We start from the raw sequence: 22,495 nt of genomic DNA, 5'->3' as shown, positions 1-22,495 counted from the left end.
AAAAACAGATTTCATAAAAGCAAGAGATTGCCTGACATATATGCGTATTTCTTCCCCCCCGGCTTCCTGGGCTGAGCTGATCTTTATAACATCAACAGTCCTATAGATCTCCAAGTAATTAAAAATACTGGAAGGTGGAGGCGCCTGTTCTCACGTGTACTGAAAAGACAGGAGAGCTTTTCCAATACTTACGAAACAACATCTGTACAAAGAGGTCTAACTTGGAAGAAGGTGGCATTGGTTTCTCTTGTTTTCCTGACACTTTGTTAAGATTTTGGACTGGGTAAGGCAGTTAAAAGATTAAGGCTTGCATTTTTTATCTTGGTTTTACTGATGCAAATCCAGAGTAAATGAGTTTAATCCAGTTATTCCAGGCAGACTCAGGGGTAACTGGGCTCAGGAGGAGGTTTGTTATTGATTCTTCTGTCTGTGCAGAGGCACATACAAGACTGGTACCCTGCAATAAGTCAGGTTCCGGCTGTGCTTTGCCTGACCTACACTGATGCCAGCCATGGCTTTAGCTCCTCCGTTTGTTGCAGTACTGGTGAACTCTGGCCATACTTGAGATGTAAGCCATTGTCATGTCTGTCATCTAATGCTGCTCCAATCAGATGGGCTGTTGTCAGCCCTTGTGATGGTCGGTATGTTCCATAAGGCTGCAGGTTCTGCTTTGGCTTTTGAATAGCTTGTGTGGCATCTGTCCTTGCTGCTTAAGTTTGGAGAATCCTCAGCTTAAATTCTCTGTGTCAGACAGAAAGAGGGAGGTCATGTGCAGATGCTGCACTGATGGAGCCAAGTGCAAACTGGATTTCTTGAAGAGGAATGTGTTGCCAGTAGTCTGGGCTGACCCCCCTTGAGTCTGCAGGAAGAAAGGAAGGATGTCACCCAGTGTGCACAAGGAACATTCCCCACTGCTGCCAGTCACCTCTGTGTAATGCCACTTTCACTGATCCCCTTTCAACCCCAGCTCACTCTCGGAGCATCCCACATGCCTGGCCTTAGCACCTTGGGCACGTCCTGCTTGCAAATGCCTGTAAAACCATGGCAGGCCCGCGTGTGACCAGCGAGAGCTGAATGCATCACCACTGCTGCCGCACGTCCTGGGACTGTGGCTTTGCTCCGTAGCCAAAGGCCAAGCCCATTCTTTTCCCCATCACCTGTCTGCACCTCATCACACCTCATCGTGTCTTTTTCATGCCAAAAAATTGTTTGCAGATGGGGCCCACCTCTCTCTTGTTATTTCTGGCCTCTCCTGGGAAATCTACTGTTCCCACCCATCTGAAGCTTGAGGAGTGCGTGGTCTTATTGGTGCTCATAACCACTGCCAATGCTGGCTGATTCTGCCTGGGAATCACAGGAGGACTACCGGGGTTAAAGGGCAGTTCGTTAGTTAAAGGGTAGTTTGTTAGACAATTTGTGCTTCAGTTCCCAACCATATTTAGACGACTTGTGCGCACACATGTATTTCAGGCAATTTAAAAGCCAAAGTAAAGTACAGCCTGGACGTCTCTTTATTGCAGGCTTTATCTTTGCACCTCCCGGAGGGTGGTTCCTGATTTCTATAGCATGAGTTCACACCTGTGTAAGCATCATCTGTGATTTTTGCACCAGCCATCCCTAAATTTCCTGCAGAAGACAACTGTCTCCTGTCTACTGCACTGCGTCAAGCCGATCACACAATATGCCCATGTCTATCCCTCTGACTCAGAGTATACACCCACGTTTGGCATCTGCAGTGCCTTTCATCTGAAAACTCGGAGCGTTTTTCAAAGGTTCACAAATTAAACTTGACAACACCTTTGCAAAATAGGTCTGGGTTGCTAACCCTATGTGGCAATTAGGGAAACTGAGGCATGTGCTGTGGAACTGACTGAAAGTTTTAAGCAAAAATGAAACTTTTTTCTGAAATTGTTATGCAGCCTTTTTCTTGCTTATTCTCTTATTTTTCATGTTTGCGACCCCTCTAAATCCTTGATTTTTTTTTAATATTCCGTGAGGCTTTTGTTCTTGTTTTGAACTTCATTTTTTTTCATTATATATACATCAGTAAGTTTGGGTATTTTATTGCTTGTACAAAAGTGTTTCCACTGTACAGTGTGCTGCAGAAAAATCTTCATGGGTAAGTACCTAAAAAAAAAAAAAAATTTCCCCAGGATGGAAAAAGTGGAAAAAATTGGGTCCATTTCAAACTAAATAGACTAGAAACAGTTAAGCCAGCCCTGGGGCACTCCTTTAGAGAGGCTCCGGAGAAGGGTTTCAAACACCAATGACTGATGAAGTCATGGAGAGTCATAGTGAATTAGATCAACCAGCCCATGATTCACTGGCCCCAGTTCTCACAACAACTCCAACCAAACTAGGAGCGAGGAACCTGTCTGCTAATTGCCTACTCTGTGCTCTACCCACTAATTCACACTCCCTTTCACATCCTACATATTTTCAGTCCTTTCTCATTTCTTACACCTTTATACAAAACAAGTCTACAGCTCAGAAAATGTTGTGCTGAAATGCATGCAGGCTATTCCTGCTGCAAGAAAGCGCAGGAAATCAATCCATCAAGCATGTAGACACCATTGAGCAATGACCATGCATTAACCAGCTCCCCGTGTAACAGCAGAGCAGGCAGAACGAGTTGAAGGCTTCATGTTGCTTTCACACGTATCAGGTTCAGTCAGCAGTGCATCCAGATCAGTAGAGCTATCCTGTATAGAGTACAGGGGGGAAAAACAACAATGCTGCAGGTGTGCTTAAAGCAGATGTACGGATACTCTCTGAGACGTGATTTATATGAGAGAGACTCAATTTACATGGCATAAACTTAATTTCAGATATTTGTGACAATTTGGGCTCACTGCCTCCGTGTGAGAATCAGCTGTGTGTCTTAGAGTAGGTGATGAAGGGAAGGAAAGCTGAACCAGGAGGAATCAGTTATTTGGGGGATGCATTTTCATGTTAGTGGGCATGCTGAATTGAGGGTTGGTGAAGATGGTCAGGACCTGGCTTCAGATAGGAGGACTTGGATTTTTAGGGTAGTGTGCGCATCTGAATAGCTCCTCTAGGGTACCATGGCAGGCCAAACACAAGCTTCCCAGGGCTTAAATCAGGCCTGCAGGCTATGAGCTCGACCATGGGGAATCTTAATTATTGGAACAAGTTACAGGCAGGATATAAATACCCGTTGTGTAACAACGATACTCAGTGAGCGTGCAGGAGGGTGATTCACTGAAGGAGTGAGAGGGTGTGTGACGGGACAAGGGCATTAACTGGAGGATATGTGCTGCCTGGGGGAGGACCCCTTTCTAGTGGTTATGCTGAGTCTTCACCTTCGAAAAGGCTGAAGGTGAAAATGACTACTCAGCATTAAATTCATATGGAGGACAGGAAAGGGAATACCAGCTGAAGAGGGAAATCTGTTTGAATTAAAGGACAGTGCTAGTGTAAGATCAAATAGGGTAAATATGATCATTTAAAAATAGAGGCTAGAAATTAGAATACGATTTCTAGACATCACAGGAGCAGAGTTCAGGGATGGCCTTTGAAACAGAGTCTTGGGCACCAGCATCCAAACTGGATTCAAGATGAGCTTGCTACAGTCATCAACACATTGCATAACAGCATATGGATGATACTGCATGCCTTCAATGTGCTTACAAGACTTGTTGCACCATGTTCATATTGTTTTTAATTAATTAATAGAGGCTGTGTTTCAAGGCTTCTGCTGGTTGCCTGTAGAGGCCAGAAAGGATTTTTCTTCCCCCCCCTCTTTGATGATTAACTTGGTTTCTGTGTCATTGGTTTTCAGTTTTTGTTTTCTTTTCCTCCTCCTTTTCATGCACTAGAGATTGGCACAGCTTGAGATGGGGAAGTTGGGTGGAGCTGGTTGTGCCTCTCAGGTGCCTGCTCAGCACTAAAACACTATCTCCAAATTTGGGATCAGGAAGAAGGAATATTCCTTAGTTGGATTGGCAAGGACCACTGGAGCTTTTTTACCTTCTGCTGTATGATGGCACATTTTCTTTTGATTTCTTTGGAGTGTGGTCACTGGCAGTTTTCAAGTCAGCCTCAGTAACTGTGCAGATGTGATTTCGTGGATGGTTCCACATACGAACTTGGGAGACCGTGATTCTGTTCTGCTCCAACCTGTTGATGATCTTTTAAAGTGCTCTGGGATCTTTGGGAACAAAGCATCCTAGAACAGATAGATATTATTAATGTAAAATTGACAATTCGTATAATCTTATGGTTTTGTGGGCTGTAGAAGAAGGAATAAAACATTCCCTGCTTTGGAGCTGGCAGAACTGAATTTCTTGATATCTGGATAGCTGTAACAGATTGCACTCCTTCCAGAAAGAAGATTCGGTCCTGGGCTATAGGTGCTAGCAGGTATAGCCCAGGATCTCTTTGGGTACTCTTCTGTGAGGATGCTCTTTTTTCTCTGATGCTTGGAAATGATAACTTTTAGCATAATTCCTATTGTCCCCGGCAGCAGGAATTACTTTGTTAGGTATAGTTCTCTATGGGTTTGCATCTCAGACAAAAATTCCCTGCATGAAACTCTGCAAGGCAGGGGAACGTCGTCTCCATCTTACACCTCAGGAAACTAAGGCCTGCCAAAGCTGAAAAACGTTGTTTTTTCAGCAAGCCAAAGGCAGAGACTGGAAATCCCCAGAGACCTTTTTGTCCCTGCCCCACTGCTTAAAAACTTGTTTCCCCTCTAGAGTCTGTGTTACTGATCCGTGAGATACAGTTCTAGTAGCTGAGCTACTGAGGAGGTTTCTGGTACAGTGTGTCAGCAGATGGGAAAGGCTTTCTAGGGCATACCTGGGGCAGGACTCCTGTACGGTCCTTTCCTCCCTGAGCAGAGGGCCAGTTTCTCTCCCTCTGGGGTCCTAGACTGGGAGAGAGGTGCTGTGGGATGGAGCCCAGGCTAGGAAAGTGTTGAGGGTACCACTGGTGAGAGTTTCATTTGTGATGAGAGAGACTTGACAAGTCCCCATCATCTGCTATAGGCAGGCTTGACATTGCACGGCTCAGTCCCGAGGCTCTGTGCTAATGGAGCTGGAAGAAGCTCTGCATTTGGTGATGGATCATAAAAGGTGGTTATAAGGAGCATCACTGCTTGCTCCTCCTTAGTCTCTTTCTAAAGGGCACCCCCTTCTCTGCAATCCAATGGTTCCCTGTCCCCTCTCTCCAAGCATCTGTGCTCCCCCAGGTCAGCAGCTGTTCCCCAGCTTCCCTGTCGGTGCAGAGTCCTGCCGTCATGACATGAAAGTCTGAGCTCCCTGGTGACGTCTGGGAGTGAAAGCAAGTGAAGCTGATGGGACAGGGTGTGACTCCCAGTGCCGAGCCTGGAGGAGGCAGGTGGAGAGAAAGAAGGGAAACATGGATGGATAAAGAAGAGCAGAACAAGGACAGGCAGGGAAAAAAAGGTCAGAGAGCTATTAACAGAGTCTCTCTAACGCTCAAATTACTCTGAAATCCTTTGTATTTGGCAATATCAAGCTAAGCTTCCCTCCAGGCAGTGGTTGTTTCTAGCAAAGGGCAACCTCTGCCCCAAAAGTGCAGTGCAGGTGAGGCTGAGGAAGGGGTAGATGCTTCCTCCCCTTATGCTGTGCTTGTTCACAATCCCGTGCCGGGGGTGATGGCAAGCTCTCAGGCTTGTGGGATCAGCTCTACCCCTGGCCAGTGTCTTCCTTGCTAAGAGCAAGTGCTGTCTCCCTCAAATCTTATTTAGCCTCTTGCAGGAGCCTCAGTGTCTGGAGTCAGCCCTCTCTGCGGAAGGCTCAGCTCCTGAGATGGGCCTCCCTGCAGGGAAGTTGCTGAGAGGGATGGGGAGCCATCACCCACTCAGGGCAGCAGGGCTGGTCTGAGCAGTCCCACGGGTGTGGAAGAACCCCAGCAGGCAAGGTCGTGGCTGCCCGTGGCTTCTGCCCTGCGCAGAAACCTCCATTGGAGGTTTTCCCCGTGCGAGGGCTGCTGCTCTGTCATGCCAGGAGACAGCTCAGCGCTTGGGGAGCTGCAGCCTGACCTCGCTGGGCTTCCCTGCCCGCCGAGGAGGCTTTAGGGGAGGCGGTGGGTGTCTGTGTCATTGTTGGGTTCCTGGAAATCGGAGCGCAGGACGGGGGGAAGCCTGAGGAATGAGGCCACCACGCACAGCAAATGACTGTGAGCTCAGCTCTTGTGTCTGGTTGTTCAGAGGAATTCTCATTCTGAACAGCCCCTGGGAAGTTAAATGGGAAAACATGTTGAAACAAGGACGCTTATTCACTCTGTGACTGAGCGAGACAAATATCCAGTATGTGTGTGTGTGCGCGCATGTGTATCTCTTGATTTACTCCCCTCTTCCCTTCCTCTATAAATACAGAAGAAAAAAATCGGCAGCAAAAGAAGAATGAGACACAGGTGAAGGAGGAGAGACCAAGAAGAGGGAAAACACTGAGAAAAGAAGGGAGAAGGAGGAAAAAACCAGAACAATTCTGGAAGAGAAATATAAAACCTAGATAAGAGTGAACTTGGGGCCTTAGCCTCCCTTAGTCACTGCTGTAAATACAGGATAACTTGACCGAAGCCGAGGCAGGGCGAGGGTCAGGGCCAGACCTCGAGGAGGGTTAGCATCCGCCACTGTTACTCATCGGGAGCAGCGCTCTGCTGCGTGCCTTGCCTGGGCTTGCTTGTCCTTGGTCAGCATTATCCCTCTGCAGCCGAATCCCACCCTCTGGTTTTAGGGTGGTGGCCACTGCCTGGGAAACAACTGTGTCATGCTGTCCCCTTCTCCAGGTGAAAACAACAGGATCAGCAAGCTGCAGGGAAGGCCAGCAAGGCTGCTTTCCTCCAGGCAGCAGCACAGAGACTGTATTTTGGTTGCTGGCATCCAGATGGAGACGGGAGCAAGGGGCAGGTAGTCCTTGACACAGCTTGTCTTCAGAGGTCCCTTATCTGCTTCTGTCAGGGGCCGCTGGGTATCTGGGGCTTGGGAAGGGATCTGCAATTCAAAGGGAGCGTGTGGACACCAGCCCTGGCTTGCACAAATGGGAGTGAAATTTGGCATCCAAGGAGGGTGATGTCTGATGGAAAATGTCTGATGTTTGCCTTGGAAAGGATCTAGGGACAGGCTGATTGTGGTAGCTCATACATCACTGGCACTGAGCTCAGTCCTTCAGCACCTGTTTACACCTTCTTCCAAACCTTGCTGCTAAGTGGCAGGAGCTCAGACTTCACCTCTCCTCATCCTCCCCCTGCTATCCCAGCTGTCTGTCCCAGCTCCTGCCTCTCTCCAGATGCACCCTTGCTGCTCTGGGCAGTCCAGAGGGTCACCTGCACCCTGAATCCCCCTCACAGCCTCACTGTAACCAGCCCTCATCTTGCTGCCAACTGCTTTGGGGACTCTTTGCTTCACTCCTACGTGGTCTGGTGGCAGAAAAAGCTGTCCATGCTCCACCCCCACACAGCAAAACAAACCTCTGAAGGTTTCTCCAGCTCATGCAACCCCTTCAGCAGGACCTAAGTCAAAGTCAGGGGAGAGAATGGGCTTCTTGGTGGCACAGACATGGCCACCCACTGCATCCTTGCCCATGGATGCCTGCCTGTCCGCCCTGTCATGTCACCTGCCTCCCCAGGGCAGGGCTTTCTGTGTGGCTAGCATGTGGAGCTCTCCTCTGGATTTGGTGGCAGTTCTGTCACTGCGGTCGCAGCCATCCGTGGTGAGTTAAGTGCCCATAATAAGGTGCAGGGTAGCAGACTCTACACTGGCAGCAGCAGCAGCAAGGGGCACAGCCTCAGGCCAGGCTTCTGCCACCCTCCCAGCACTGACACTGCGCCTGCCTGCCTGCCGGCCCCGCAGAACAGGATGGCCGGTCAGGCTGGAGAGCTCTTTTGCAGCTGCATGTGATTTTTGGAAAGTGCCCAGCACCCAGAGGGCCCGAAAGCTCATGCGTTCCTGCCTCCCCACCTCGCTACCTCCCGGCAGAGCCTGCTTCTGCAGCAGCGAGCTGCTGGCAGCGAGGCAGGATTTGGCCTCCTCGTTGGTGGTATAGTTGTGAAAGAGGGTAGAATAATGGGGGAGATTCCCAGGCAGCTCCGAGCTGTGTGCTGGCACTGCAGCTCTGTGGGCCGCAGGAATGCCAGGGAGCAGAGAAGGGATGTTGCTTGTTGTGCATGGGCAGGGAACACCTGGAGCTTGGGCAACTCAGGGAACCGTCCCTGCTGCTCCAGTTGCCTGCATGCATGCACTAGCTGCTGGCCTTTATTACATTAATTGCATTTAAGTTTGAGGCTCTGTCAAGTCCAAACGCAGCCTAATGTAGCATCATGGGGCTGGCTGGCACCCAGGAAGGAAAGCCAAGGGGGTGGAGGAAGATGGGGTGAGAAAGCTTTGGGCCTGGGGGAGCTGCAGCTCTCCTCTGGGACGGGGAAGGGCGCGCTTGCCCTTGCCTCGCACTCCCTGCCTCTCTCCCTGTGTCCTGGCAGCAATGATCCTGCCCTTGTGCTGGCCGGGACAGCCTTTCGGGGTGAGTTCACCATGTCAGGGGGACACATTGCCACCCAGGGCCACCTCTGCCACTATAGGAGAGGGAGGGGCCACCTTCTGGTCCGTCCCATCTCCCCTTATCCTGGCCATCCCTGTCCCCTGCACCATGCTGGGGAGACATGGAAGTCCAGCTTGGGAGTACACAGGAGATGCTTACTCCTCCTTGCTTCCACACCATGTAGCATTCTGCTTGTGTGAGGACGTGGGCTAGTAGGATGCCACGGGTGCTGAGCCCCACATTCCCCCTCCATGCTACAGGACTGCGTGATTTCCTGGGGCTGGTATTGTGAGCACTAAAGATGGAGAGGGGAGTTCAGGGAGAGCTGTGGGAGAGAGGAGCTCCCAGCAGCCCTCAGCCCTGCTGCTCCCACCCCGGGTGAGCCATGGGGTGAGCGTCTTTAGGGCAGCCTGCCCGCAGGCAGGGTGCTGTGGGGCCAGGGCACCCCCACGGCTTGCCAGCCACTAGGTGTCCTCCGTGGCCCACACACGGGTGTTGGGAGCCCCGCGGGAAAGGGGCCTCCACAATGGGGACATGCTGGAAAACCCCCTCCACAATGGGGACATGCTGGAAAATCCCTCTGGGACACCTGCCTGTCCCAGCACAGCTCTGTTCCTGGCAGGGCTCGGAGCAAGCGCCTGGGGCTGAGCAGGGGTAGGGGGGTATTATCTCAAGCCCACGTCTTTGGCAGTAGGGTGGATGCCTGGACCTGCCCAGGGCCACGTTTGTCCATCCCTGGTGTCCCTGGAGATGCTGGTGGGAAGGAGGAGGAAAGGCATTCCTGTGCCCGTACAGAGGTCAGGGACAGAGGACAGGACTGGAGGGGTACTAGGTATAGTCTTCCTGGCTTTTCTGTGCTCTGCTATAAAGGTAAATCCACTGCCATTGAAATGCAGCCAGCCAAGGGGAGCAAGAGAGCTGCTGAGCCAGACCCCGAAGCACAGAAGCAGCAATGATAACCTGCCTATGTCAGAGCCAGCCTCTCCTTGTGCTGGTCCATGCCTGTCCCGCAGGGTCCCAAGACGGGCTGACGGGTGAGTGCCTTCATGATTCATTTTCAGGAGGCACCCAGGGCTCCTTGGGGTCTGACAGTACTTCTTCCTCTCCTCCTCCCTGGTGGAATGCCCCAGATGCTGGGAAGGGATAGTTGGGTTTGTAGCAGGGAAAACACCCCAGATTCCTTCCTGGGGGGAAAAAAAACATGATCCTGGATAAATCCCAGCTCTCCCAGTCCTGCTTTTGTGTCCTAGAAAGACTTTCTCGAGAGTAAATGCTGTTGCCTCTGTAGGGTGCCAGCAGGGTATTTCCCAAAAGCTTTGCAGAATCCAGGTAGCAGCTTCCCCCCCAACATATTCCCCCTTCATTCAAGTCAGCTAGTTCCTGCACTATCTTATCAGCACACTCATTATACCCTCGGAAACACAGTGTAAACATCTCCAGCAAACTGCTCTTGATGACAATTTCCTTGCCAAATAAGCCACTTCCCTGCTTGAGTGATGGTTATGAGAGAGGATTTTTGTAACTGCTGCTGTTTGAACAAGTGAGAAGTAAATACAGCTCCCTTTCTGGGAGCACACATGTGCACCTGCTCCGCAGAGTTTCATCACAGCCAGAGGTAGGAAGGTGTCTGTGGGAACTGCTCATTAAAATACTGGCAGCTCATCACTACTGCTTTGTTCAGTTTCTAACCTGGAATTTGGCTGAGGGAGAAAGATAACACTGGCAGAAACTGCCAAGGGAACTTTTATAGTCCAGGCTGTCAGACAGCTGGGTTTACATCTTATTCCAAAAGACGGTACCTCCACTTTTGGTGGAGGTTTCACATCTTATTCCAAAAGATGGCACAGCATCTCTCATCAAGTGCAACAGGGTACTGACCAGGACTGTACTGGGAATGACAAAATCACAGTGCTGCTGCTGGGCACCAGTCAAAGCGGGGAGCACTGCTGTGCTAAGCAGCAGGAAGGCACCGGAGCACTCGCCAGCTTCAGCCCCTGCCTGTCTCTGCTTTCATTGCCCGCCACGGCTACTGTGGGATTCGGAGCAGTCCTGGGGCTGCTCTACTTCACCACAGGTAATGCGGCTGGATGCAGGCAGGCTGGAACCTGTTGGGGATTTCAAGTGCTTCCTGTGCTCTTCTTCAGCATTTTAGCTCAAGCACAGCCTAAGAAAGCCCTTTCAGCTTTCCGTGGTGTTTACTCCTCTGCTGAGTGACCCAGTCGAGCCTGTACAATCTGGCTGGAGCTGAGCCCTTGGCTGCATTGCTCTCCTATTCAAAGAAAGAAAGAGAGAGGATGGGGAGAAGGGGAAAAAAACAGAAACTAAATTAGTCTCCCAGCTGGTAGTAGAGTTTCCATGCAGCAATTCCAGAAGTCTGTCCAATTTCTTCTCCCATTATGAGGCTTTGTGGCAGACCTTCGCAGCGTGCTTTGAAAGCAGTGTTCCTCTCTGTGAGCACTGTGCTAATTTCTTCCACGGTCCGGGCTGGGATGGCTTTCTCAGATGGGCACATTCCCACTCCGCTCTGCCTGTGTCTCTCTTTTCTTAAAACTCATATTTCACAGAGATGTATTTTTTTCTTCCCTTCCCCATGTAAATAACACCACACATCGCCACAAACGTTGTGTTCAGGCAGCAGGGCTCCTCCTGTCAGGAGCCTGTGCTAAACCAAGCAACCAGTATCATTCAGCAGCCTGGCCTGATGCCCACCTTAGCAGGCTGAAGTAATGCTTTAATGATCAGGGAGGGGGCAGAAACATCAGGAGGGGAAAGGGAGGATTTTTAGAGAAGAACTCAAATACAGATTAAAGAGAGAGAAAAGAAAATCCCCTTGGCGTCCTGCATTGATTGCTTTGGGTTGTTTCTTGCAGTGATGTAGTGACACTAAAGCAAATTTCTGTACTGCTTCTCGACTCCTGCCACACGTTAGAGCAAGGTACTGGTGCATTGAATGCTTTGTACTATTGCCCTGCGTCTGCATTAGCTCTTTGCACCTGTATATCTAGTAGTTGCTGTTGTGGTGGCTGAGAGGAACATTTAACAGAAATTAAGATCAAAACATAGACCCTTGGGTTTTAACTCTGCTTTTTGGAGCTGGAGGAATTAGAAGTGAGAGAGAAGGTAAAGCGTTGTCCCTTCTGTGCTGAATCCCAGTTCAGGGAACTGCATTTCATCACCATTTGCAGCGTGCCCTTCTTTCCCTGCAGAGGATTTACTGCACTGTGCAATGCAACATCTGTCTGATGAGGTGCAGAAACAGCAGTGCTAGCTGGAAGCCTGCCTCTGAGATGAGATTTGAAATAACTACAATTCCCCGAAAGTATATATGGTAGAAGGGGCAATACAGAGCTTTATAGTGCGAATCCAAGCCTTGACATGCCATAAAAGGAATCTGTTAGACTTAAGATTGGTGGGGAAAGAAAGATGGGCTGGTCCTGGCATCGTGAGGGGGATGTGCTGGAGATTTCCAGGGTCAGACTGGGACATGGACAGAGAGTCCTGCATAATTATTTACCTGATACAGACTGAGAAAGTGCGCTCTTACTCAGGAAGTAAAAGTCTCTTATTAGCATGAAAAAGTCAATGTCACTAATAACAGTAAGGAATATATTCTGGCATGTGATAGCGAGTGAGTTTCTTCACCAGCGTTCACTGAACCAGTGAGGAAAGATATTGCCCTGGACTGGAGCTTGATAAGCGATGAGGGCACCGTACTGAGAAAGTAACCTTGGATTCAGAGATTAACTGCTGATTCAATTAAAATGAAATGGAAAGACAAACAAAGCCTGCAAATAAGGTTCTTGATTTCAAATAGGCAAATCCTTGTTGGCTAAGAGAAATCCACAGGAATGAAAATTGGACTCGGGAGCTCAGAGGAGGCTTGCGATTTTTCTAAGTCAAAAAAACAAAGTTCAAAATGTTTGAGAGGTGGGGGGTGGGGACACCTTGCAAGGGAGGTTTCCAGTTCTAGCTAGATGAATAACCACCTCAAAAGGACGCTAACAGTAATCAGAATGCCTGCGAGGGATGTAGAAACAGGCCAGATCAGTAAAGAAAGCAGCGGCTTAGAGGTTGGCATGTGGAGGAATCAATGAGAGCTGTCAAAAGCCGAGATGTCTGACCTCGCAATGGGCGTTAAAATAACCAGCCCTAAGTTCTTTGGGTGCAGAACAAAAAGAGCAAGGAAGGATGGAAGAAATGGTGATGCTCTGCAATCAGCATGGGGTAGACATTAAGGCGGGTCTAAATATTGCTTCAGAAGGACTTAATCGTCAGTGGGAAGAATGGCTAAATGTGGGGCAAGTGAAGGCAAAGATATTAAAAGGGAGATGGCCAAGTTCCTGGTAGAGACAAAATTCAGAGCTTGTTTTCTGTTGGAGAGGATGTAGGGAAATACCTTCTCCCCTCTGGTTCTAGAAGAGTGGAGGAAATCACAGAGCCTTCATCAGGATTTTTAACAAGTCAGTGTCATCTCAGCATCATCACAGGACCAGAGCACCTAATTCAATACCTACAATTAAAAAGGGGATGGGGTGAGGAGAGGTTATTGTAGATGACTACAGAAATGCTACCTCACTCCTCAGCAGGGTGTCAGAGCAAATTTTGCAGGAGAGAAATGTTAAGGCTACATATAAATGGAAAAATAATTTAATTGTGGCTGCCTAGGAGGGACTAATTGTTTTTCTATCTAACCTAGTTGTTTTTCTTTTCTAAAATAATTCAGCTTGTAGATAGAGCCAGAGGGGAGGAACTCTCTAGCTTGCTTTAGGATGAAGCTTGAGCTATTTCAAGGAAGGGAGTGTGTGATACGGTTTCTCCTAATACTACTCCAGTAGATCCTTTCCCCTTCCTGGAAGAAGAGACAGGGCTTCTGAGAAGTTGTGCTGCTGCTCAGCTTGCATGTTAGGTTTCCTAACTGCACAGCAGTTTAGACCAGAGCCCGGTTTCTGGGTCCTCCCCTTGGCTCTCCCATCTCTGGGCTGTGCGGCCATGGGCATGCTGTGACCCCGTCTCTGAGATTACAGTGCAAAGATGAACGAGGCTAGAGAGGTGCCAAGTCGCACTGCTGTTATTTCCGACCCTAGCATATTCAGGCTGCCTCCTCCACTTCATTGCCTGCTTTCTCTCTCGCTGCCCTAATAGCTCACAGTAACCCCAGTCTGTCCTTCCCCTTTTCCTTACTTTCTCTCCTCTTGCTCAGGCACGTTGCTGAGCAGGTCAGAAGTCAGCGTTGCTTCAGGAGGGAGCAGTGACACAGGAGGAGAGGAGCCAGCTGGCAAGGAAAGGGGTCCGAGAGAGGGAGAGGTGACAGGAAAAGGGAGAAGACATGATGAGAGGAGAGAAAAAGGTACGAGAGAGAAAACATTTATTGCTCTGATTAGTGGGAAATCTCTCCTCTGCTGTCTGTTAGCAAACTTCTCCTGTTTTTTGCAGCAGCTGCAGCCGTGAGCTACAGCCTGGAAGCAGGGGAAGATGAAAGAAAAGGAAGAGGTGGGAGAAGGCCCAAGTCTTGCTAAACCAGCGGGATGTGCAACCCGCAGTACTAACTGGCTGTCAGCGCTTTCCTACTACTCCCTGCCACTCTCCTGGCAGCGGTTCAGAGCCCAGCAGCAGGGTGAGCTCACAAGAGAAGGAAGGGGCTGTAGAGCAGCAGCAAGGAAGGCAATGGAGATGGGAAGGGATGGGGAAACTGTGCTAGCAGTTTTCCTTCAGGGTCCAGCAGTGGCCAGGGACTGCAGAGGACTGCCTCAGGGCCTTTCTTTGCCAGCCAGGAGTTTCTCCAGGGCTGCCTGGTGCAGATAAAAGCTTCCTCTCGTTGCTCTGGCTGGCAGGGAGCAGTTGGACTCCAGTGCCTGCTTTGCCTCTTGGCACTGGCGGAGCAGATGGGAAGATATTCTAGCTCAATTGGAAGAGTCTGTTCTGAGCTTGGGGGTTTTGTTCTTTCTTTTTTTTAAAACCACAGTTAATGCCTCTAATACTAAGCTGGGCTGCTCATAATTTTTCTCCAAGTCTTGCACTAAGCAGGCCCGCTCCTGCTCTGACTCAGGGCAGGAGATGTTCAAAGTGCTGCTGCAGGGCAGGGGAGGGGGTTGGCAGCTGGTTGCTTCATCATCTCTTCCAAAGCTGGTTGTTGACCTTGCAGCTCTGCACTCTCTTCTGTCCATCCCAGACTGTGGCCTCTGCCTTTCTCACACCCCCACAAGTCACTCCAAGGATGTTTTTGTGTGGGAGAGCACACCTGCCTTCTCTCCAGATGCTCTATATGGACCCTTATGCCAAATAATGACCAGGTGAGTCCCACTCATCCTCAGAGGGGCTGCGAATACTCACCCCCAGCTCTCGCAGACAAAGCTAAACTAAAGACTCCCTAAATACCAGGCACGAACACAAGGTATTATACCAGCCAACAAGTCTTACCTGCCAGGATTAATCATTACACCAAAGGTAATACCTCCACTAAAACCTGGAACTGTATTGGCTGTATGAAAACCTGAAGGACTTCAGTGACGAGCTCAGCAAGAGCCGTTCTGCCCTTCGCTGTCCGGCCCTTGAGCAGACCCTCATAGTTTCACGAGGAAGGCGTTGGTTACCACATGGTGCATTTAATGCTTGCATGGCAGCAAGGCAGGAGCCCTGCCACCAGTGTCAAGGGATCCCTCTCTCCCCGTCTCCTTCAGCGTTTGCTGGTGCGTGGCAGGGAACAGCCAGCCTTGCTGGAGACCTGTACTCATTATCGTCATCAGCATGTACCGTAGCAGAGCGACCTGAGCAGGGAGGCCCAGCAGCTGGCTGCAGAGCTGCCATAGCCCCAGTGCATGCCCACCACATCTGCCCTGGGGGGGAGAGGCTGCTCTCTTAGCTCCTCCGCCCCTGCCTCCCCACCGCTGTTCTGTGAGGGCCCGGGCAGGGAAGGCTGCCTGGCACCTTCTGCTGTCTTGCTTCACGGCTGGTGACTTTGGAGGGGGGGAAGCTTTGCTCAAAGGCAGGGAATAGGACTGTGTCTATTTGGAGCTTGTGTTTTGAATGGGGCCCCTCTTTCTGACCCCACCTCCCTTCCCCTTTTACGAGAAGCTGGCCTCTTTCAACTGACAGCAGGGCTTTCCTGCCAGGCTTGTTAGCTTTAGCTGGAACAATTTCCTTTGAACTCAGCTTGAATTAACATCTCCATGGCAATAGGATCAGGGCTTTGTCTCTTGTAACCTGCCCTTCACCCTCAACAAGAGGTTCTACCAGGAGGTGGGAAGGGAACACTGTGCCACCCTGGCCAGCACCACCACCTCGTCCTGGGGCAAAGCAGAGGCGTTTGCTGGGAGGACAATGCGAGGATGATTCTACTGTCGGTAACTTCCCTTGGGGAGGGGAGGATCGGGGAAGCTGCAGCAGATGCTGGCAGGTCCTCGCTCAGTTTAGATTAGCTTGCTGCATAAAGTGCCAGCGAGTGAATGTGAGTGTTGGGGGTAAAAGGGAAGCAGCTTGTTTCACTTCACCATAAACCATCACAAACACAGTTCCTCTGGGACTGGATTTGCCTGGTGCTGAGCCAATGCAGTGGAAGGAAAACAGTGCTCCTGCTTTACCCAAACTCGGCATTTTCCCTTCTGCCCTGTGCTGTCACCCCATCTCTCCCACAGCCACCCAGTCCCCCACCTCTGTCTCTGCCCTGTCTGCTCCTTCATCTCCATGGCTTGGGAATCTGCTGCTGCTGAAGGAGGTTGGCTGGGTTGCTCTCCTGTCCTCTCACTAGGTTATGGGATGCACGTAGCACGTCCTACCATAATACCTCCTTTCTCCTGCAGTATGAAAAGCCACATGCAAGTCAATGACCATCTGTCTGTCTGCTCATCAGATGCTGCTCCTTACTCCTCCCCTAGTTTCCCCAGAAGGAAGATCCCCTTTTTCAGGCTGTTACAAAACTTGACCTTTCCAGTTATGCTAACCATGCATCACCCCCAGCCCAGGCAACCCGGGCACCAGATGAAGGGCCACTTCATTCCCTCCCCGTCTCACTCCTACTCCTAGCCCTGGCCCCCGTGGGTCGATCTGTTTGGCAGTGGTGGGCTCTCTCTAACAGTATTGTTTTTTTCCTCTTGTGGAGTGAGAGGCTGGTTTTGCAGCCAAGTCTGTAGGTGGGGAAAAAAAGAGGCCTTTTCTTTTGAATGACGGGTAAATTCTTTGGGAGTTGCCTCAGGGAAATCAAATCTCAGTTTCTTATTTTTTGGGGCAGAACAGGGGGGAGATATAAACTCTGCAGCAACCACTCTCCTTTGTCCTGCTCCTCCTCTTCATTCAGTTCCCTGCTCCTAAATACCCTGGGAAGGCAGTGCTCTCCCTGCTCCCAACATCCTGGCATGGGCTGCAGGTGTGTGGGCCAGACAGGGAAGCCCCAGACAAATGTTGTGTGTCCAGAGCGGTTTTGCTGGGTGTTACACCGAAGTCCAGGTCATTGCAGCTGTGGTCCCCCAAAAGGCTCACGGAACAGAGCGATGTCCTCTCCAGCGTGACATGCTGGCGTCAGGGGGGGTTCGGCGGAGTGCATGGGCAACACCACGAGGCTCAGAGCTCTTGGCTCAGGCTTTGTGAGGCTCTTGTGCTTGTTTGATTTCCTGTGCTACCTCCTTCTTCCCCCACAGCGCCTTTTCTCCCTCCTCCAGAGGAGTTACTGCAGCTGGATCACAGCAGGCAGTTTTCATTTTCTGTTAATGAGAAACTCCTGCACTTTGTCCCTTGAAACGGAGCCATGTTCACCACGTGATTGTGGGGAAGGGCTCCAGCTAAGGTTATGGCGAGAAAGAGAAGCAAAGGGAAAAGCTAGCTCCCCTTCTATGTGTGGTTCCTATACCAGGGGCTGAGCTGGGTGGTGGGAAGGCACCAGCTGAAAGCCAGTTGCTGGAGGAATCAAAGGCTGTCTGGCCTTACCCTGCTGACCCCATGCTGACTCAGCAGGCTGTCTGGATCTCTTCATACCAGGGAATGGGAATTCATCCCCCTCCACTTCCCACCTCCCCCACCTCCATCCTCAGCTGGTATTAGCACGCAAGAGGCTACATGCACGTACCAGCCTCCACACTCTGTGAATCATAAACCGGTGGGATGGTTTCCTGGACATGGAGAACAGGGGTCATTCCTCATCTCCTGGTACAGCTGGGCTGGCCTCTTCTCATGGGACCAGATTTTTGGGGACCAGGGAAAGCCCCAGAATTGGTCGGCTGGGGCAGACCCCCCAGCTGGTCCCTGCAGCAGTGTCACTGAGCAGGAAGGGGAGATTTCTTTTCCACAACCCAATCTCTGCTGCCAATGGTGCCACAAACCTCCTTGGCATCACCAGGGGTGCAGCTTTCCCCACTGATTCAGCTCGCTGTTGCAGAAGTGTTTCCTGAGCATGTTTGCAGGGGGTGGGCCCCCTCTGTGCACCCCATCAGGGTATAGCGTGTCCCTCGTGAGCTTCTGCTCACCTGCCTTTGCTCTGAACAGGCAGAGCACAAAGTGCCAGGCTCTGCCTCCCTCCTGCTGTCACTAGTGCCTCTTATCTCAAGCAAAATATATCTCTTTTCTTACTAATAGAGACAAGAGTGCCCTGACCCTTTCGTGGCTCCATCCCAGTCAGGGATTCTTGTTCTCTTCCAATCCTGCCCCAAGAGCTGTGAAGGGAATATAATGTGATTTCTCCTGCAGCGCTCAGAGCCGCTCAATTAATTCTGGGCTGCAGACTTCCTTGCAGCAGTGCCCCACAAACAGCGTGGTGTATTCTCTCAGGCCTGGCACTCATGCTGACTCGCGGGCTGCCCAGCCTGGAAGTGGTTGGCAGGGCAGTTGCAAGCAGGACCATCTTGTTTAGTCCTTAGCCAAGCTCTGAGCTTCATGCCACAGTGCCTTGGCAAACAAAGGGGACTCCCAGTCTTCCCAGCAGTAGCTCTGTGTTACTCTAGCTCTCGTGCCCCCTTTCTGTTTTCTTTCACGCTTCTCTGCTTGCATGAAGCACTATCTAATAGGCTGGGCTCTGGTTTTACTCCACAGCACAACTGCAAGACACATCCTGAACTCCAGAGTAACAGCTTGAGCCAAACCTCTTTGGAATTTGGGGTATCTGAAATTCAGAGCCCAGCTCTTTCATGAGGGAGGGTTGGGAGCTCTGGGATTTGGGAACAGGTAGCTTCTCAAAAGGTGCTGCTGATTTCTCCCACATGCCACAGAAAGGGAAGGCAGGAGCATTTTGCCTTTGATGCACTGGAGGGAAGAAAAAAGTTCCCAGCACTGAAGGCTTCTTAGCTTTTGCATTCCTGCTTTCCCCACCTCCTTAGTAGGGGGGGTGAATGGGGGGAGGCAAAGCAACAGGAAACTCTGACAGCTGTGATTTTTCACCAGAATCCGAGAAAACTGTCTGAGCTTGGCAGCTGCGCTTAAAGCTGGGTCATTAAAATGACACAGCAGCTCTGTGGGCTGTGGGGCAGGAGAGCTTCCCAGCATGGGGGGGGGCCTCTGGGAGCAGGGTGAGGGGAAGCCCCTTCTCTGAAATAACTGGGGGAGAGAAAACCAGAAAAGGACCTTGGAAAGACCTCCTAGGGAGATGGAAAATATTCCTCTAAAGTCCTGGTACCATGCCCAGCTGGTGAGTCGCTGTGGTTTTTAGCCACCGGTCTGGGAGCAGGACGGTAGGGGTGTGAAGGGTTACCTGGAAGAGTTAGGTTTCCTTTGCTGGCCTTGTGCTTCTCAGGCTTTATCAGTCCCCCAGCATGGCTGGAACTGAGGCCAGGCGAGGAAGAGATTTTTTATTTTATTTTTTTCGCTCCATCCCCCAAACGCCACATCAGCAGCAAGCTGCAGGATGACCTCAATGAGGAACAGATTGTCCCTTGGCCTGCCTCCATCTCGCTGCCTGCAGGAACATCAGGCAGGAGGACCTTGAGCTAGGAAGATAGAGATGAGGGAGGGTGGACTGTTTAGAGCAGCCATGTGTTGGGATAACAGCACCCGGGAGCTGGAGCCAAGGCAGCAGCAGGGTTTGGGAGCTGCAGGAGGGACTGCAGGAACTGGCACGGGGGAAATTTTTTTTCTAGTTTGATGGCTTGTTGGCAGCACCCAGGAAAGATTTACAACCGGCATTAATCAAGAGCTGTGATCAACTGGTGAAGCTACACTACGACCTGGACCTGAATCAGCTCTACCCCTCCCTCTCTTCCAGTGAAGCCCACAGCATGGGGTGACTGCTGCCAGCTTCACTGCAGAAAGCTGCAGGGAAGTGATACCCCTCCTGGGCACTGGCAGGCCCTTGCAGCCTTCCCTGGGGAGGAAGGAAAGGTAACAGCTTCATCTGCCTTCCCAGACAGCTGTGGAGCAGCCCCTCAGCCCCGTGTAGGTAGAGCAGCTCTGCATTGCTCTAACTTACACTCAACCGTCGTGTCCTCCCCAGACTCAGAGGTGAACAGCGGGGCTCTAGGGGGGAACATGGCAGCCCTGTCCCTTGCCATGCTGGGCTGGAAGCAGGGTGGCTGCAGAGCCTTTTCACCACAAGCAGCACAGGCTTTGCAGGCAGTGGTGTCACCCAAGGGAGATCCCAACCCTTTTAAAGGTGATATCACTGCCACTCCTTGTGTGGCCAAGGTCCCCTGTTCCCTTTTTTTGACTGTATCCCTCACCTCTGAGTTCAAGAGGTGCCTGTATAAGCTGGGCTACTCTGGCTCCCAGAGCCAGCCACCACCCCAGGTCCTTCACAGGAATAGACTCCTGGCTTGGACCTTGTAACTAGTCCACTCTAGAGTCATCAAGCCTGGCTTTCACGTTTTGGTTTCATTTCTTGACAGACTACCTAGTTTCTCTGCTTTAACCTGATCTTGTTAAATCCATTTCTCTAGGCTGGATGATAATTTCATCACTTACTACATTTATTGCAGCAAGACCTGGGCTTCTCAGGTAAGTGCCAGGATCTCACTGGCCAGGTGCTGTCAACGGGCAGCACAAAGACAGAGCCTCAACCACAGAAGTACTCAACCACGAGCAAAATCTTGTTTGTCCTTCTTCAAACATCATCGCAACCCCATCTTCTACCCAGCTATAATAACCAGCAACGTTCCCTATCCTAAATCAGTCCCCATAATTTTTCAAAGCACGCTAGGTTATCATATGCTTTTTCATGTCTGCACACATGGCACACGATGCACCAAAGTGCTTTCACTGTGTTTCAGGCTGGTCTGGACAGCACTCGTCCTCCTGTAGCCACTGGAAAAGTTTTAGTGACAGAACAGAGTGAATGTTTTGTGGCTTTGGGGCTTTTGTTTGCTGATTGTCTCACCGTGATTATTTTAGTGTCTGTATTCAGTACTGATTGCAACCACCTCAGCAAAAGAACAGGATGAGAAACAGCCTGGTCGTGAATCTCCACTAAGTCCCAGGGCTGGATCCAGCTTGCGTTTGCACTACGTGAAATCCACAGAGCCAGATCCTGGCCCCCGTGCTCACAGGGACTAGCACTGTCCCTCTCACATCTGATTTCAGGGTAGGACTAATTGCTGAGGCAAAATCTGTCTCAGTGTAAAACCATATAAATCTAATACAGAAGGATAACTCTAGTGACCGTTATGATTTACTCCCTCATGACAGACTGGAGCTGAGGCTTGTTGCTGTTTTCAAATAACTGGAAGGGTTACAGACAGCCAGAGGAAAGCAGGAGGCATTGACGTGCCGCTGTGGGAACCAGGGTTCTCAGGAGTTCGTTCTGGATTTGGTGTGTAACTTCTAGCTGTTAGTCACCAGACCTGTTTTCCAATTTCCAGCTCATTCATTAATTCCAAGTGTCACATCTCATTCCTTCCAGCCTGGGCTAAATCAGGCTTGAATTTCAGTGCTGCTGAATGCCTGCCCACCTCCTCGATTCCAGGTGATGAGCTCTGTCAGGTTCTGCTGGAGGCACCTTCGAACAGAGGCGTGGTACAAACAGCTCTGGTAAGGGTGGCTTATTCAGTCACTCTCCCCTGGTCATCCCCAGCTGTTTAACCCAGTTTCAAGCTGATCCCCATGGTTAGACCCCCCACATGGTTTTGATGAGAAGAAAGTAATATAATATAATATAATATAATATAATATAATATAATATAATATAATATAATATAATATAATATAATATAATAGTTTACAAGGCTATTTCCAATGATCTTTAAGACCACATAAGATTAGGTGACAAAGAACGCAATGCAACTGTCCATAGATGAAGTGAACAGACGTTTTGGTGAACTTGGGGTTTTTTTTTAAAGCTATCTGATTCAGTGGGCCCGTCAGTCCAACAGACTGCCTGATTTTGCATTAATGTTCCAGGAAAGCAGAGGAAACATTTACAGCTGAATCTGCAAGAAAAATATTTGCATTTCCCTCCAGGCTGATTTCTAACCTAGATTGTTGGGGTTGGGGGTTTTGGGAGGGAGTTGTTGCTCTTCAGTACGTTTCCACAAAATAGGTATTTTCCTTTACTCTGGAAAAAAATGAAATTCAGACTGCTGCAGATGCTCAAATGCCAAATGAATTTCAAGCACGACAAAATTTTGAAATTTTTAAGTATAAAACATACGGCACTTGGAAGGGAAAAGCTCAATTGTAACGCTGAACTGAGGACAGTTTATTATTCAGAATGAAAAGAAAGAGCTTTCTTTTAGCTGAAGGAAGACAGAATTTTGAGCAGATCTGACTATTTTCTGGAACTGATATTTTTCCAAACACAAGCAACAGCCTTATTAATTATTTGTATTGTGGTCACATTAGGTCAATTATTAAATCACTTAAATGAAAACCAGAAGATCCTTAGGCATTTATTTTATGTGAAAGTGTGGATGAAAATGGAAACTACCAGTGACATTTTTCCAGTTTACGAGAAAAATGTTAACCACTGTCTCCCTCTGCAAACACAGAAGATTTGGGACAGTTTTGCCTTTAAATATGAGGGGCCAAGCGGGAAGGAGGGGTTCATTGTTCATAACTGGAGTGGA

The 22,495-nt window shown here is 50.0% G+C and overlaps 1 long non-coding RNA gene across 1 annotated transcript in view; it reads left to right on the top strand.

Moving 5' to 3' along the window:
* LOC137673552 (uncharacterized) overlaps positions 1–22,495 on the top strand; it is a 143,821-nt gene that overhangs the window by 120,744 nt on the left and 582 nt on the right. Inside the window, exon 4 of the long non-coding RNA XR_011049756.1 lies at positions 20,375–20,432. This is a non-coding gene — a long non-coding RNA (uncharacterized lncRNA). The remainder of the gene's footprint in view (positions 1–20,374; positions 20,433–22,495) is intronic.

Source organism: Nyctibius grandis, chromosome 25, assembly GCF_013368605.1.
Source record: "Nyctibius grandis isolate bNycGra1 chromosome 25, bNycGra1.pri, whole genome shotgun sequence".
Taxonomy (NCBI): Eukaryota; Metazoa; Chordata; class Aves; order Nyctibiiformes; family Nyctibiidae; genus Nyctibius; species Nyctibius grandis.
This window is presented reverse-complemented; position numbering and strand designations above follow the sequence as displayed.